At 34.9% G+C, this 17,111-nt stretch overlaps 1 pseudogene; it reads right to left on the bottom strand.

Moving 5' to 3' along the window:
- Positions 1 to 14,453: 14,453 nt before the first annotated feature.
- LOC119518866 lies at positions 14,454 to 14,921 on the bottom strand (annotated as a pseudogene).
- Positions 14,922 to 17,111: the final 2,190 nt, after the last annotated feature.

The following is a 17,111-nucleotide window of genomic DNA, read 5'->3' as shown; positions in this document are numbered from 1 at the left end:
TTGGTAAGGTCCATCTTCTGTATCACTTTCCTTTTGTCTATTATGGTTAGGTCTGTGGTCATGAGCCACTCTCTGCCAGAATTTAGGAACTTAATTCTTATTAACTTATGTGTTTCATCATAATTAGAGTATAGTAGTACTTTGAAATGTAAACATTCCCATTTGTATTTTTATAAGTATAAAATTATCTTTAATTCTATCTATGTTGAAACCAAAACTCAAGATGTATTTTACATTTAAACTTAAAGTAAACTTAAATATATTCAACAGTATTCTCAATTTAACTTTCCTTAACATGAAAAAATCACGAGCACTTAATGCAATTATCGTCCACATGTTTTATGTTAATTATGGGACTGTACAGTGAGGTGCTCGTGGAAACACAGGTTCAGGCACAACAAAGACTTTCAGCAAATGCCCACTTTATTATTTATACAAAACAAGGGTCCAAAAAAGAGCAGGAGAAGAAATCCCATCATGGCCAGTCTCCTGGGGTTGCTCAGGTCAGAGTCAAGAGATGGCAGCTCTGTACACCCCAATTCAGAGAGGAGAGATGCCTTTACCTTACAAGAGTGGGAGGGGGCCTTGCTACTGAGCAAGAAGCATGTATCAAGCAATCTTTGTGCAGAGTTCTTCCCTGATAAGCAATTGAGGCTGCCTGTTCCAGGTTTTGGATTCAAGGTACAGTCAGGCAAGGTCATTCCATTAGGCTTAAATTCTCTCCCAGGATGTGAAATGGGAACATATTGAAATATCTGCACCCAAAGAAAAGGAATGGGGGAGGTGAGGGCTGGGAGATGGCTACTGAACATTTCTGTGTCCGTGACATCCCCAGCAGGGACATATGTTAAATTTCCCTATATATTGAACTGTCATTGAGAGTCACCTAACTTTTCAAAGATTATAAACTCTTAGAAGTTAGAAACCATGATTAATTCTTCCATACGCTACCCACAGTCCCTCGTACAAGGCCAGGAAGAGAGTAGGTACTCTCGATATATATTTATATATATTTTTTGAAGTATTTGTATTTCCCTTTAGCTTTCAGATCTGATATGTAAGAACTATCCCATGAAATCTCCTCACTTTTTTGCATTCATCTAAAGACAGTTATTAAGACATGTACGCTCTCTGTCAATAAAATGTACAGCACTATTCATCATCAGTTTTCATTACTAGCTTTGGCATTATCAGCTTTTTTTAAACAAACTGCTAACAGAGAAAGTAATAAGAGTATTAGAAAATATATTTCCTGTAGGAATTGTTGTTATTGAGGGCAAAAGGAAAGGGAGTTTATATATTTCCCAAAAATATTAATAATTAAAGTTTCCCTTAAATTAGAGTCACCTTGCAGCTGAAGTCACATTTTAAAAAAATATGTTTTTACCATGGCTTCCATTTGAAGCTTTGTTATGCAACTTAATCATAGGCATTATGCCAATTCCAAGCGTTTAAACTGTATTTATTTTGATGAGTTGGCACATGGTCATTTTTGAATTACATTAACTCAGTTAAATTACTAATAATGTCCACAAAAGTTTTATTGTTCATGTATAATTCAAAACTAAATCTGGGACCACTTTAGAAAATGCTTACTTAAAAACAAGTGTCATAAATTTGCATGAGGGTGGTGCTTTTGGTAACATTGTCTTATTATTTTGATTTTTGAATAATGAAAGCCATGTCCTAAATATTGAATGAAAGGTGAATCTATATGAGTGGCTGTTAGGTCTTGCCTTAAGAAAAATGTGAGCACACTGGAAATGCCAAATGGCTATGGTTGCCGTTATGAAAATACATGAATTGTTTCTCAGATGTACTTACTTGGTTGGTCCTGTCTTTTTTGGTTCATATGTCATATTGTCATCTGTTTCTCACATCACTATCAAAGACATCTTATCTTATGTCATCTTTGCACAGTGCTTTTCTCTCTTAGCTGACTACCTAATATAAAATATATTTGCATCAACTAATAGTAAAATCCATCACCCTAGTCCAGGAGCCATAATTACTCTTTTAGAGAGGTTTATTGGAAACCCAACCATTTGTTCTCACTTTCCTTAGGAAACTAATGTGGATTCCAGGAACCACTAAGTGCCTGGAACATTCAGTTCTCCTTCTGAAGAAAGTAACCAGAAACAGGGTCTTGTCCACAAGCGTCCAGGCTTTTGGTCATCTGATGGGCCTACTATGATAACATTATGGAACTGGAAATTGGCTTGACACAAGAACTTCACCCAATACTGATACATTTGGCTCATATCTCTTGGAAAATCTGAATATGAAGCAGGGAGAAAGAAGAGATAGTAGGAGACGGTAGAATAGAAACAGCAGCCATAGAGGCTGAAAAGAGAAACACAAGGAAAGTGAGTTATTATGTTGGGGAATCCCTAGGGTAGAGCATAACAGATGAACTCTTTTGAGGGGAGGGCAAGCTGAGTAGGTCACTAACCCTGATATTGGTACAACAGAACTACTGCTGCATCATGAATTGCAGTATGCTGATTGAATTTTCCTGTTGAGACAATTTCTTGGGTTCCTTTTTCTTCCATGTAGCTTTATAATGTACCCACTTTATATGAGGTAACCTCTGCATCTCTATTCCATATAATCTATAAAAGCTAAACTAATTAAATTCTTCCATGTGCTCCTTTCACCATTGCGCAAGATTTTATTTATAGCATTCATTTTTCTTGCCAATGCATGCAATTTCATGCCAGAGTTTGGGAAAGCCTAGCTGGATAACATTGGTTGCCACTATTTATTTCATCTACATCTCAATACCTTTATAACAGAGTTCCAAAGTCCTGGAGCTTTGGATTGAGGCTTGTGCTTGTTTGTTTTGATTGATTGTTTTAAACCTTGATTTTATCTTCATTCTTCTTTCTAAATCTTCATTTGTATATATGAAATTTAATAAATTCTCAGGGAATACAGAATGTGGCTTTACTTCCTTTGAAAAAGCAGACTGTAGGTGCCTCATTCCTATCACCTCGGCACTCACCTCCCAGTGGGTAATTTTCTGCTTAGGGCTTTCTGGGACAGCAGGAGTGTGTCAGCCTTTTACAAGCCATATGTGGAAGGGCTGGGGACAAACCATATCCAGGAGCAGCTCTCAACTATGATGAATGAGAGTTGGCAAATACATACACCATCTTCCTGGCCCCTCAGGTGGGATAATTCCCATCTCAGGTGGGGTATGTTATAAATAGTCTCCCAGATGTTCCCAGAGAGACTGAGCCTTGGTTGCCAGAAGTGGTCACCTTATTATTGATACCCCATATAGTATTATCTTTCTTTGTTTCCTGTCTTCCTTTCCCACTACCCTACTGATAACTTTCTGAGATTGCTTCAAATACTTATCCCAGGGTCTATTTCTGAAGAATGCAATCTAAGATATTTTGTACCATTTCAATGTCATTTTATATTTGCAGTTTAGACAAAGCTCCTCCATGTAAAATGTCATGCCATCTCCTTATTTTAAGAGTAATAAAAACTATCTCCTTCAGATAGTGTAAAATGAAATGAAGAGATAAGTTGGAAAATCCTACAATCTTCCTCAGACTTAAGCAAGGGCCTTTCATCACTAGTTTCATTCAAGTATAAATATATATATATATATATATATATATATATATATATATATGTACACATATATACATGTCAATTACTTCTATATTTTCTCTTAAATATAAAGTAGAAGATTTAATTTCTAATTTAGGTAATTATCTAGAGAAGGGACGCTCTAGCCAGATAACTCTGGCTTTACTAAGCCCACTTCAACTATGTTTTGGGTACCTTATAGTTCCAAAGTCCTAGAGCTTTAAATTGAAGATTGAATTCCTTTAAAAACAATGAGCTATACTATATAAATATACTATATATGTACAGAGAATTTATGAATCTGGAATAGTTTATAATGATAAACTCAAAACAATACTGAAGTATATGGTGATAATTTGATTAAAATAGTGAAAATAATTTGGCATAATGCATTTTTTACAACTTTATTGAGGAATACAAACAATAAGTTGCATATATTTAAAGTGTACAGTTTGGTAGTTTTGACATAAAGTAAGAAGAAGAACATATCTGTCACATCCCAAAGTCTCCTTCTGCCCTGTGTCTTCTTTTTCCCTTCTCCCTCCACCCCCAAGCAAATACTGAGCTGCTTTTTGTATATCTCAGTTAGAATTGTCCAGATTTTATATAAATGGAATTGTATTCTTTTTTTTGTTTGGCTTCTTTCATTCTATATAATTATAGTGAGATTCATCTATGTATCAATAGTTTGTTCCTTTTCAGTGCTGAGTAGTATTCCATTGTATGAATATACCACAGTTTATCCATTTATTTGTTAATGGCTACTTCGGTTGCTACCAAATTTTGTCCATTATAAGTAAGCTGCTATGAGCATCCATTTACAAGTCTTTTGTATTAACATATAGGTGCTGGTTTGAATGTATTATGTCCCCCAAAATACCATGTTCTTTGATGCAGTCTTGCAGGGGCAGACATATTAGTGTTGTTTAGGCTGGGATCATTTGATTGAGTGTTTCCATGGAGAAGTGGGTGAGACCTTTGATTGATTGGATAATTTCCATGGAGGTGTTACCCCACTCATTTAGGGTGGGTCTTAATTGAATCACTGGAGTCCTATAAAAGTGTTCACAGACAGAAGGAGCTGCTGTAGCCAAGGGAGACACTTTGAAGAATGCACAGGAGCTGAGAGTGGAGCTGGAACACAACCTGGAATCAGCTGATCCCAGCCTCTTGCCTTCCCAACTAACAGAGTTTTTATGGATGCCATTGGCCTTCCTTCAGTGAAGGTATACTTGTGTTGATGCCTTCATTTGGACATTTTCACGTCCTTCAGACTATAACTTTGTAACCAAATAAACCTCCTTTATAAAGGCCAATCCATTTCTGGTATTTTGCATAATGGCAGCATTAGCAAACCAGAACATATGCTTTTACTTCTCTTGGGTAAAAGCTAGGAGAGGAATAGCTGGATCATATGATGGTTACATATTTTTTTAGGTGTATGTATTTCAAAAACTTTTAAACTCTTTTCCAAAGTGATTGTGCCATTTTACATTCCCAGCATCAATGTATGAGACTTCCAATTCCTCACACCAGTGGTATGGTCAGTCTTTGTTTTCTTTTCTTTTTTTCAATTTCAACAATTCTAATAGGTATATAGTGGTATCTCACTGTGGTTACAATTTTCATTTAACAAATAACTAATGATGTTGAGAAACTTTTCCTAAGCTCATTTGCCATTTATATATCTTTTTTTGGTGAAGACTTTGTTCAAACCTGTTGCCCATTTTTTTTTTTTTAAAAAGGTTGTTTTTTTGCTTGACTATTGAGTTTTGAGGATTCTTTTTATGTTCTGGGTAAATTTTCTTATCAGTATTTTATTTGTTAATATTTGCGCCAAGTCCATGGCTTCTCTTATCATTCTCCTAATTGTGCCTTTCAAAGAACAAATGTTTCTGAGGAAGTGAAATTAAGCATTTTTCTTTTATGGATCAGGTTTTAATGTTGCATTTAAGAAACCCTTGCCTAAGAAAGAGTCATAAATTTTCTCCTGTATTTCCTATGTGATTTTCATAGTTTTCAATTTTACATTTTGGTCTATGATGTTTGTGTCTATTTCTTGACTCTATACTCTACTCTTGATATAATTGTCTATCTTAATGCCAATATCAATTAAGTAGAATATCTTTGTGAAAATCCTTGAAAACAGGTAGCATTTATTCTTCTTTAAATTTAAATGCAGGTACCTAGTTGAAGATATATATATATATCTTAGTAGGCAAGTCTCATTCACATTTCACAACAATCTTTTAAATGGTCTCAACTTTTTTTCTTTATTAAGGTAAGTGTGGATTTATGGAACAGTCATGCAGAAAATACAAGATCCCATATACCAGCCTATTGTTATTACCTTGCATTAGTGTGGAACATTTGTTACAGTTCATGTTAGCCTATTTTTATAATTTTACTATTAACTGTAGTCTTTGGTATAACTTAGGGTTCACTGTTTGTGTAATGTAGTTCCATTGATTTAATTCAGTTTTTATTCTGTTACCATATATACAATTTAACATTACCCCTTTCAATCACATTCAGATACATAACTCAGTGCTGTTCATTATGTTCCCAGTGTTGTGCTAACACTACCATCCATTACCAAAATATTTCCAGCTTTCCAAATAGAAAACATGTACATTTTAAACCTTAACCTTCTATTCCCTATCCTTACACCATCTCCTGGTAAACTCTATTCTAGACTTTGACTCTATGAGTTGGCTTATTCTAATTATTTTAAATCAGTGAGATCATGAAATATTTGTCCTTTATGTCTGGCTCATTTCACTTGACATGATGTCTTCCAAGGTTCATCCATGTTGTCCTATGTATCAAGACTTCATTCCTTTTTATGACTGAATAATATTCCATTATATGTGTTACCACATTTTGTTTATCCATTCATCAGTTGATAGGCACTTGGGTTGTTTACATCTTTCAGCAATTGTGAATATTGCTATGAACATCTGTGTGCAAATATCTGTTTGTGTCCCTGCTTTCCATTCTTTTGGGTCTATACCTAGTAGTGATATTGCTGGGTCACGTATTGTAGTTCTATACTTAGCTTTCTGAGGAACTTTCCACAATGCCTGCACTATTTTATATTGCTACCAACAATAAATGAGTGTTTCTTTTTCTCCACATCTTCTCCAACACTTGTCATTTTCTTTTTTTTTTTTTTTTAATAGTAACCATTCTAATGGGTATGAAATGGTATCTCGTGATTTTGATTTGCTTTTCCTTGATGTCTAATGATGGTGAGCATCTGTTCTTGTGATTTCTGGCCATTTGTATATCTTCTTTGGAAAAATGTCTATTAAAGTCTTTTGCCATTTTTTAATTGGCTTGTTTATCTTTTTGTTGTTAATTTGAAAAATTTCTTTATATTCTGGACATTAAACCTTTATCAGATATGTGTTTTCCAAATATTTTCTCCCATTGTGTAGATTGTCATTTACTTTCATGATAAAGTCCTTTGAGATGCAAAAATTGTTAATTTTGATGGGGTCTCATTTATCTATTTTTTCTTTTGTTGCTTGTGCTTTGGATGTAAAGTCTAAGAAACCATTGCCTAACAAAAGGTCCGTGAAGGTGATTCCCTATGTTTTCTTCCAGGTGTTTGATATTATGGCTCTTATATTTATGTCTCTGTGGATTAAAAGGCTCATTTTTAAATATAATTTAAATCACATTGATTCCTAAAAGTTTTAAATGAATTTAAGTTTTTCATGTGAATTTAAAATGTTGTTATTATTACTTTTAAAACTAGATGTCATTCTTTGTGAAGTTTCATAAATAGTTGCTACTTTTCTTTTTTTCTCACCTCCTTTTTTATGTTGGAGTTTCAGGGGAAACCCACAATTAAGAAAATATAGGAAGTAAGAGTTTTGGGGATTTCAATTCATTTTCCTAATACTACCAATGTATGCCCATAATAGAAAGGCATATTAACCAACTTATATGTGTATTCAAATACTTATTGACTGACAAATGAAAAAAAGTAGAAATTTGCATTTAGTGGTTTGACTACTCATTTACATTGAGCACATTTCTTTGCTAAACTTGGTTTTTTAACAGTAAGAATTTTTCTTCTAATTATTATTTTTCTATACATAGAGAAGAATGTTACTAATAAGGACTTCCCTTTCAACTTCTTGTGCTGGAGTTATAGCATGAATACTTTATTAGTTGTCAACATACTGGTCTGTAGACAAGTGCCTATGTTTCCTGTATAAAACATTATGTCTCCCAGAAATATATTTGCTAGCCAGAGGCAGTTTGACATTTGCACATCTCTTGCTGCCTGCAGCAATTAACAGCACCAAATGTAGACAGGTAATGTGTGGCATCCCAAAAGCAGAATATGAGAACCAGCATTCTAAGGCAAATATCACATTCATATCTCTCATTTCTATTAACAAATAATGCCAAAAGCATGCTCAATTATTTTGCTCAAATTGAAAAGTAATAAATGAATAAATTCTTTTGAAGGTTGTCTTATTTGGGAAAACAATATTGCCTATAACTGAAAAACTGAAGCCAAGTGTCAGATTTTGACAACATATTTTCCCATATATCTCCTCCAACATGAAATCTAATCATGTTCATCTTTTCCCTTGCCATTTAACCCTTCTCCTCAATACATCCTACTTCCCCAAATAGTCTAATGAAAACCAGTGCTCATGGCAAAACTCAAGCCTCTCTAAGCTCCCTTTTCTCTCATTAGTTGGACCCAGCTTTGTCAAATTTTATTCCTTCAGCCCTCTCGTGTGACTCAAGTGAAATTCAGACATCTATTGATATAAAAAATGTAAAGGAAATAGCAGGGTAATTTCTTCCCAAAGGAAATATAGGCAAGTTTAATAATATATTGGGACTGTGACCAGGTCAGCCTCTTCTTTATACTTTGGCTGGGCTATTTTATTTAGAAGTCAGCAGAAATAAAACAACAGCATTCTATATAGAAAAATGCACTTACCCTTTATGGGTCTCCATGGGGGGAAAAGAAAAATGAAGAAAATTCTTACATTTTTCCCCATTACATGTGCATTTGCTTGAAATTCACCTAATAGAGATTAGGAAAACAGTGGAAAATATTTTGCATAGTATTGAAGTGAGTTGCTTTATGGAGTAATATAATTCAACTTCCAATAATTATAACAGCTCCAAAATAGAATGGCCTACCTTGTTAGTGAAAAAATTGAGAAAAGAAAATTCTTTTTGTTTTTGTTTTATGAGCTTTATCTCTGAGTACTAAAAACTTATTTGGAAATAAATTTCTGTGGCTGAAAACATATACATATACAAGTAATATATATATGTATAAATTTTATATATAAATTGATTAGTGAATAAATATATAGATAAGAATGCATATATTGGAAATTGGACTAGATAATACATAAAGTAGATTTTATGTCTATAAATATAAGAGCTATATATTAAAAGTTTAATGAAATGATTTTACATATTACTATTCCACTCCTTAATGTTTCTCTTTTTAGCATCATTTTCATCACCTTCCACAGGTGTCATACATCAGTAATTTCATCTTTGTTGCTGTAGAAAAGGAAGAAAAGTGGAAATTGCAGAGATCAATTATGTAAAGATTTATAAAACATCTACATATTCACATTTATCAACAGGCTTTTGGTTTTATTCCCAATAAAATTCCCTTCTGTAAACATTTAATGGACTACTACTCTGCAGGGTACTGAATACTATATGAAACATTCATATGAAATGATCTCCCTTGGGGTTATATATGATATCAAATAGTGCTGGTGGCTTTTTTTTTTCAATTGGATTACTAGTTGCTTAACATTATTAGTCGCTAAAGAACTCTAGAAAATGATTTTCTGGTGAAGACCGGTGTGATACCCTTTACCAGAATGGAAAAAAAAAAGGAATGTTATAGTAATGCTGATCAATCTCTAAGGAAACTTTGGGTATTTATATTATTTATATTTTTTCCTGTTATTATTAAGCACATTATGGATATTATAGTTTTATACTTTGAGGATAAATTACATATGATTTTGTAGGTTGTAATTTTGGTCTTCAAGTTTTCTGATTTTTTTTTTCCTATCCCAGAAGTAACTAGATTATTTGAAGGAAAAGAAAATATTTATAAGTATCAATTATAATTCCATGGCAGTATGAGAAGATAGGAGACTGAAATTTATAATAAAATAGATATTTTGTTAAGCAAATGTCAATGTCATATCAATAAGTTCAATAGATTCTGTCAAAAATATTAAAGTCTAAACTAAAGCTAGAAATGTTTGAGTTTTGGTGTCTTTTTTACCTTTTGATGAATATTTATTTTCATCCCCAATGTTATGGTGGAAAGATTATGGGTTTTATACTCTGAATTTCACAATTCTGTCCCTAATTGGCTCTGTAATGTTGGTCTTATTTTCTAAACTTCCCAGTTCTGTGGTTTTTTATTTCTAAATTGGAAATTTCTTTGCCTTTACTAAGGATGGCGTATGAATTAAGATAAAATGTATGAAAAACGCCCAGCCCAATGCTAGCATAAAGTTGATATTCATAAATGTTTCACCTGAATTCTCCATCACTCAAATCCTTTACAACTTTCAAAGTCCAATGCACCACAAAGCTTTTCTTTAGTAGACCAATCCAAAATGATGTAGCCATTTCTGAACACTTTTATTATTTAAAGTCTGCACCACATTTATTTAATTATAGTATTCAGTTTCCTCAATAATTATTTATAACTCTTTCATGTGCAGAACTTTTAGTTCAACAGAGACTGCATAATTCTTGGGGGCAGAAATACTTGGCCACAGTTTATTAGGTGTGACATTTCTGACAAATTATTTACCTCAGTTTACACATTAGTGAAGTGAAGGTTGTAATACTACTTGTTCCAGTTTGCTAATGCTGCCAGAATGCAAAACATCAGAGATGGATTGGCTTTTATAAAAGGGGGTTTATTTGGTTACACAGTTACAGTCTTAAGGCCATAAAGTGTCCAAGGTAACACATCAGCAATTGGATACCTTCACTGCAGGATGGCCAATGGTGTCTGGAAAACCTCTGTTAGCTGGGAAGGCACGTGGCTGACATCTGCTACAAAATTCTGGTTTTAAAATGGCTTTCTCCCAGGACATTCCTCTCTAGGCTGCAGCTTCTTTCCAAAATGTCACTCTCAGTTGCTCTTGGGGTGTTTGTCCTCTCTTAGCTTCTTCAGAGCAAAAGTCTGCTTTCAATGGCCATCTTCAAACTCTCTCTCATTTGCAGTTCCTGTGCTCTCTTCAAAGTGTCCCTCTTGGCTGTGGCTCCTCTTCAGAATGTCACTCACAGCTGCACTGAGTTCCCTCTGCTCGTCAGCTTATTTATATGGCTCCACTGATCAAGGCCTACCCTGAATGGGTGGGGCCATGCCTCCATGGAAATATCTCATCAGAGTTATCACCTACAGTTGGGTGGGGCACATCTCTATGGAAACATCCAAAGGATTCCAATCCAATCAGCACTAAAACATCTGCCCCACAAGATTGCATCAAAGGATATGGCTTTTTCTGGGGGACAGAATACATTCAAACCAGCACACTACTCCATAGAGATTTTGTGATAATATTAACATGTGTTAACATTAGTGAATCCCTCAAGCAAAGTAACTGACGAAGAGTAAGTATCAGTCTTTGTTAGTTTCTTTTTTATTTTCCCTTACTCCACTAGGTGATTTGCCCCTTGGTGACAATAACTAGGTCTCATTTACCTTGGTATGCTTTAATAAATTAATTTTATTAATTTTAATATTCTGCAAATCTCAAAGCTAACCTCTGTATCTAAATCAATACTTTTCAAGCTTAATCGTGCATATAAATCACCTGTACACCCTAACACAATGCAATGCAGATTCAGCAGATCTGAAGAGGCTTGAGATCCTGTGTTATTGAGATTCTGAGGCAATGCCAGTGTTGCTGCTCAGAGATCACACTTTTAATAGCTAGCATCTAAACTATTTTACGTTTAACTAGAAATCTGCTGTTGTTCTAACAAAGCCAATTTAATAATAGGATAAATAGAAATAATACTAGGAAGAGAAATAATTTTTGGCACATAGACATTTTGATGCATTTTCATAAGTTTCAAAAATTTTGAAGTTGTTTTTGTCATTCTTATTTTTTCAAAGACTTTAGTCCTTTTTGGTACTCCTGTCTACACTTTCGTATGTGATAATATTTTCCTTTTACCTTTCTGAATCCCTCTTCTGGGTTCATTCATAACATCTAGCAATTGATAAACTGTCCTAGACAGAGTCCATAGAAAACTGTTTGCTGACAGTCTGTGGGCAGACACCTTAGTTGGCAACAAGGTCTCAGTAAGGAAAAATAATGTAAAAAGGAGGACACAGGGAAAGAGAGAATGAATACAAGGGAGCACATTTCCAAGCTTTCCACAGGTCTGTAACGAGCTTGACTGATCATTCAATCTCGGGAACCTTCAGAGAGACTCTATAAACTACCATGTCTTTGAACAAGACCTTCTTGGGAAAGGAAGGAATTGCTGACAAACAGATTCCAGAAGCAAGGCAAGTGCAAGAGCCTAAGAAGGCATGAAATGAGTGAGTACAGCACCTATTCCTGATGTGCTCAATATGGCTTCTGGTTTCTTCACTAATATGTTACTCACATTGATTTCTTTACCACTCCAACTCTATCCCCTTAAAATATAAAAATGTTGTAAGACATTAAATATAATGATTGGATTTTCTCCTTGGATAACATGTACCAACATGCTTATGTGCGGGAATTGTTATGTCGTGACAGCAGAAATTAATTCTCATGTGTTTTACGATGTGGCAAGATAGTAGCTTTGAACATATGGATTATTAGAAAAGTATGAGAGTATTTCATAAAGCCATATGGAACAATATAAAGACATATAGTAAACGAGTGATCCTTTTATCTTAGTGCTTTTAAAGAACCACAATCACAGGTGTGACAATAACATTTTCCTAGGAGATCACAATTCTATTCTATTCTTGTGTTGTTGATTGCAGAATTGAATTGATGGAATTGTGGAAATTAATTTAATTGGATAATGTGGTATTTAGATGATTATATTAATTTTTTGATAATGATAATTCTAATGTCTCTTATTAGTGAGAGCTATTGATTATAAACAGGGCATATCTTATTCTAAAGGAACTTTACCTATGTGTTATATAGCCATTCAATTTAGTGACTAAGCAGTGCTTAGCATGGAACACACAAAACAAATTGTTAGAAAACTGAAAGTTTGCTTTACTCTTTGCATGACAATAGTATAGATAATGTCTATTTATTCATTTATCATTTATCAATATTATTAGGAAAAAACTCTTCTTCCCATTAAAGCAGTGCATAATTCTGAGCTCCCTTACTGCCCCTAAAATATAAAGAGGATATGTAAACTTTCCTACCCAATATTTAGTGGAGGCTATATAGAATCAAGGAGATTCTCTGTTCCTTATAGAATTAAAAGTTTTAATGTTAATAATTACAACACAGATACATGATAAAGCATAAAAAAAATTGGTTCACAAGGGAACTGACAAGAACCATTCTCTATTTCTGAATATTCTGAATATTCTTATGGGTTGATTCATGGAATCTGTTAGAAACATGATCCAGATTATACAGTTTAGGCTATTATTTTATCCATATCTCCATGACATTTTAAGAATGTTTAATGTGGAATAGAAAAATAACTTTCTTATATTTCACATTTTAATGGAAAAATAAGTGAAGGCACTGAAGAGAAAACTCACAAAAGACCTACAACTGAACAGATAAAAATATGTTCAACTTTATTTTTCCATACTGGAAATGTTTTTCATGGTTGGACGTGTAAAAATAAAAAATCCCCAAAATTGGTAATGGTGGTTTTGAATTTTATGGTCTTTTTGGGGGGTAGTTCATATTGCATATTTAAAAAATCTTAAAATTATCTTGCTTTTGATCCTAAAATAAATTAATCATAAGGAGTAGATTTTAAACTACAAGGATGTTAGTTTCCTTTTTTAAATAATGATATAAATTTGGAGACCACCTACATTTTGTATAGTAATTCTAAATTAATAATTAGGACTATATTCATACGAATAAATGCTTAAAATATCTGATGAAATGAAAATACATTCATTATATATTATTTAGTAAAAGGGCTGATTTTAAGAACCCAGCATATCATCCTAGATTTTAAAACTACCTTAAAAATGTTAGTTTTACTTTACTTATCTGTCAATTAATTAATTGAATGAATATTTAGTGAGCATTTATTATATGTGAGTTATCCATAGGTGCAGAATTATGGGTTCTTGTGTTTTCTTCTTTTTCTTTCCACATTTTCTAAATTCTCTACAGTATATGTGATTTTTTTGTGATTTTGTACTGTATTACTGTATATGAGAAAAACAATATTTAAGAACCAAAAGACCCATTTTAGTCTATGTTTCTAATGATCTTAAAGAGAGGTGTGGTAGCCAGTCTTCCAAAAAATGGCCTCTAAAGAGCCACACCTCACAGTATTTATGCCCATGTGAGTAGGCCCCGTGATTTGCTATTTTTTTTTTACTAGGCAAAGAAGTTTATTAATCTTTTTTTTTGTTGTTTTCAAATTTTATTCCTAGATTTTTTTTGGCTTAATTAGCTGCAAAGAATGAAACTGTGTATAAGCAAAAACTGAAAAGAGCTTCAGTGTCCAAGGGGATTGAGCTTAAAAATATTAGAAATCTAGATTTTATTAGCTCGATAAACAAAAGAATTTTAAAAAGCAGTTATAATATAAAACAGCAGCTCCAAGTAACTTCAAGTTATATCTTCTTCAGAAGTTGACTCAATTCAATCTGCCTCATTCTTGGAAGTCTCATCGAAATTCTCCACAAGATCTGGAACTTCATCATCATCATCCTCTCCAGTAGCAAGTGGTGCTTTTCCATCAACACATTGTTTGGGCAGCGCTTCATCCAGTCTCCTTAAGCTAGTCAGACTGTCTGCACCAAGCTGGTTTAAGATGCTGGGTAGCATTTCTGTCAATGGCTTGATCTCAGCATGGCTTGTAATGGTGAAAGTGTTCGCTACCAGAGATGCCTGAACTTCAGGGTTGTTAAAGTGGATCACTGTTCCTTGGTTTGTAAACACAGTACCCTCTTCAATACCAGAGATACTGTTTACCCCTAATTTATTTAAGGAGAACTGAAGTTTTCTATTATCTGCTGTAGCTGTTCTATGAACGACCTTCTTTCTGCGAGCAGTTCCTTGTGCCTGCAGTTTGGCAAGTTTCTCCTAGTTTATGATAGTTTCTTTCATCTTGTCTGAGTGGAAATGGGGCCGTGTGGGGGACTAGGGTTGGTGCTCAGGGGTCTCAGGTTTACCAGCTGAGACTAGGTGCATACACGCGGGGACACAGGATGGCCTGTGATTTGCTTTTGGATAATGTGAGACTTCAGAGTCCAGGTCACAAGAAGCTTGCAGCTTCTGCCTGAATCTCTTAGAGTCTTTGTTCTTAGAACTCTCCCCCATGAGGTGCTCCTGTTTGGAACATAGTCACCACAGTATAAGAAGCCCAAACCACATGACATGGAAGACCCTGAGCAAAAAACTACCCAGCTGAGATCAGTCAAACCATAGAATCACGAGAGATATGAATACTTTTTTCTTTAAGCCACTAAATTTTTGTTTTAATAAAATTGGTTTGGTTTGTTACTAAGCAATTGAACCATCTTGTCTTAAAACACTTGACATGACTTTCGTGGCTAAATGTGATCTGTCTTTTGAATGCTTCTTAAAATGGGTCTAACTTACCATTTGGTAAGGGCCAAAGTTTTAATAAATTTGATTTGGTTTGTTACTAGGCAATTGGACCATCTTGCCTTAAAACACTTAACATGACTTTCGTGGCCTAATGTGATCTGTCTTCCGAATGCCTCTTAAAACGGGTCTAAGTTACCATTTGGTAAGAGCCAAAGTGTTCTCTTCATGTCTCCCTTTACTCCCCTAAACTCACACAGGGTGTCCATATCTATGGTTGAATATTCTGTAGGGTTTAGAAATGTCCAGGATTATTGCAGGACAGATTATGAAATAAACAAGGCAGGCTTTCTGAACTCCTTGATTGTTCTCTGTCCCTGTGGCTTTCTTTCTGAGTGCTCTGTGAGAGAAGGCTCTCCTCCTTTCCACTTCCCAGATCCCGTCTTATCTCGTCCAGGAGAGGTGAAAATCAAACCTTGTAATTATGTGCTTAAGAATAGAATTCTTTGTTTCTCCTTATTTCTACATTTTTTTTCCTATCACAGTGTGAGTTGAGGAAAGAAATTGACCCACAGAATAAAAGAGAGAACTGAGAAGGAAGGAAGTACACAGAGAACACTCAGATTAATGGTTTGAGAAATAATCTTGCCACTGTGTAATCTTTTCCTTACATCTAAAGGTCAACCCCTGGAAGTCTTCCTCCTCTTCTTCCTCCTCTCCTTTACCTTTCAAGGTCAGAATGCTTCAAAACTCAGTACTCAGACCTCCTCTCTTCTTCCTCATGGCTTCAAATGCCTTATATATGGTAATGAAGAGTAGCAAATATATAGATTGTTTAACCGGGAACAGATTAAACAGGCTTACAAACAAGGTGTAGAAGTTTATTGAGGTAAAGTAGCATGCATGCAGAGCAACACAAAGGAGATTTCTGCTCAAAAAGTTGGGGCTGGTGAAGTGGCATATATGCCTGTTTAAGGGAAAGGGGGACAGAGGGAAAGGGGAAGTGAGGGAAAGTGGGAATGAGGGAGTGGGTGGGTTAACGTGGGCGGAGTGTCCTTGAGTAATGGTCAGTTAATCAGCAACTCACAGGAGCAGAATGTTTGTGAAAGATTGATGCCATCTGGTGAAGATCAGCAGACCCTCTGGCACCAAGTTGACTTATTTATCACAATTCCTCTTTTTTATGGAGGCAGGGGTCTCTGTCAGCACCACAAAGGATCATTGATATGTCAGCCTGGCTTAGTTAGCCTCTCTTTCTTCTTTGTAGTTCTCTGGGTAAAATGAAAGTTCATGCAAATCAAGATGGTTAGTAAAGTTACTTACTGTTCCAATTTCACTATATATATATCTGTGATGATTGGGTTCATGTGTCAACTTGGCTAGGTGACCCAGCTGTCTGGTCAAGCGGGCACTGGTCTGACGATTGCTGTGAGGATATTTGAGGCTGGTTAATAAACCAACGGGCTGGTTTGTTGGATCATCAGTCAATTGACTGCGGCTGACTGATGACTCATCAAGGGGCATGCCTTCCACAATGAGAGAATGCAATTGGCTGGATTTGGTCCAGGTGATCAGTTGAAGGCTTATAAGCGGGACGGTTAGAGAACCTTCACTTCTTCTTCGGCTGCCCAGTGAAGCATTTCCTGGGGAGCTCGTCGAAGTTGCCGGTTCGTTTCCTGAGGAGTTTGTCAAAGCTGTCGGTTCGTTTCCCGAGGAGTTCATCGGACATCTTCCTTGGAGTTGTCAGTT

This window comes from Choloepus didactylus, chromosome 2 (genome assembly GCF_015220235.1).
Source record: "Choloepus didactylus isolate mChoDid1 chromosome 2, mChoDid1.pri, whole genome shotgun sequence".
Classification (NCBI taxonomy): Eukaryota; Metazoa; Chordata; class Mammalia; order Pilosa; family Megalonychidae; genus Choloepus; species Choloepus didactylus.
The sequence above is the reverse complement of the archived record's forward strand: the minus strand, read 5'-3'. Positions and strand labels throughout refer to the sequence as shown.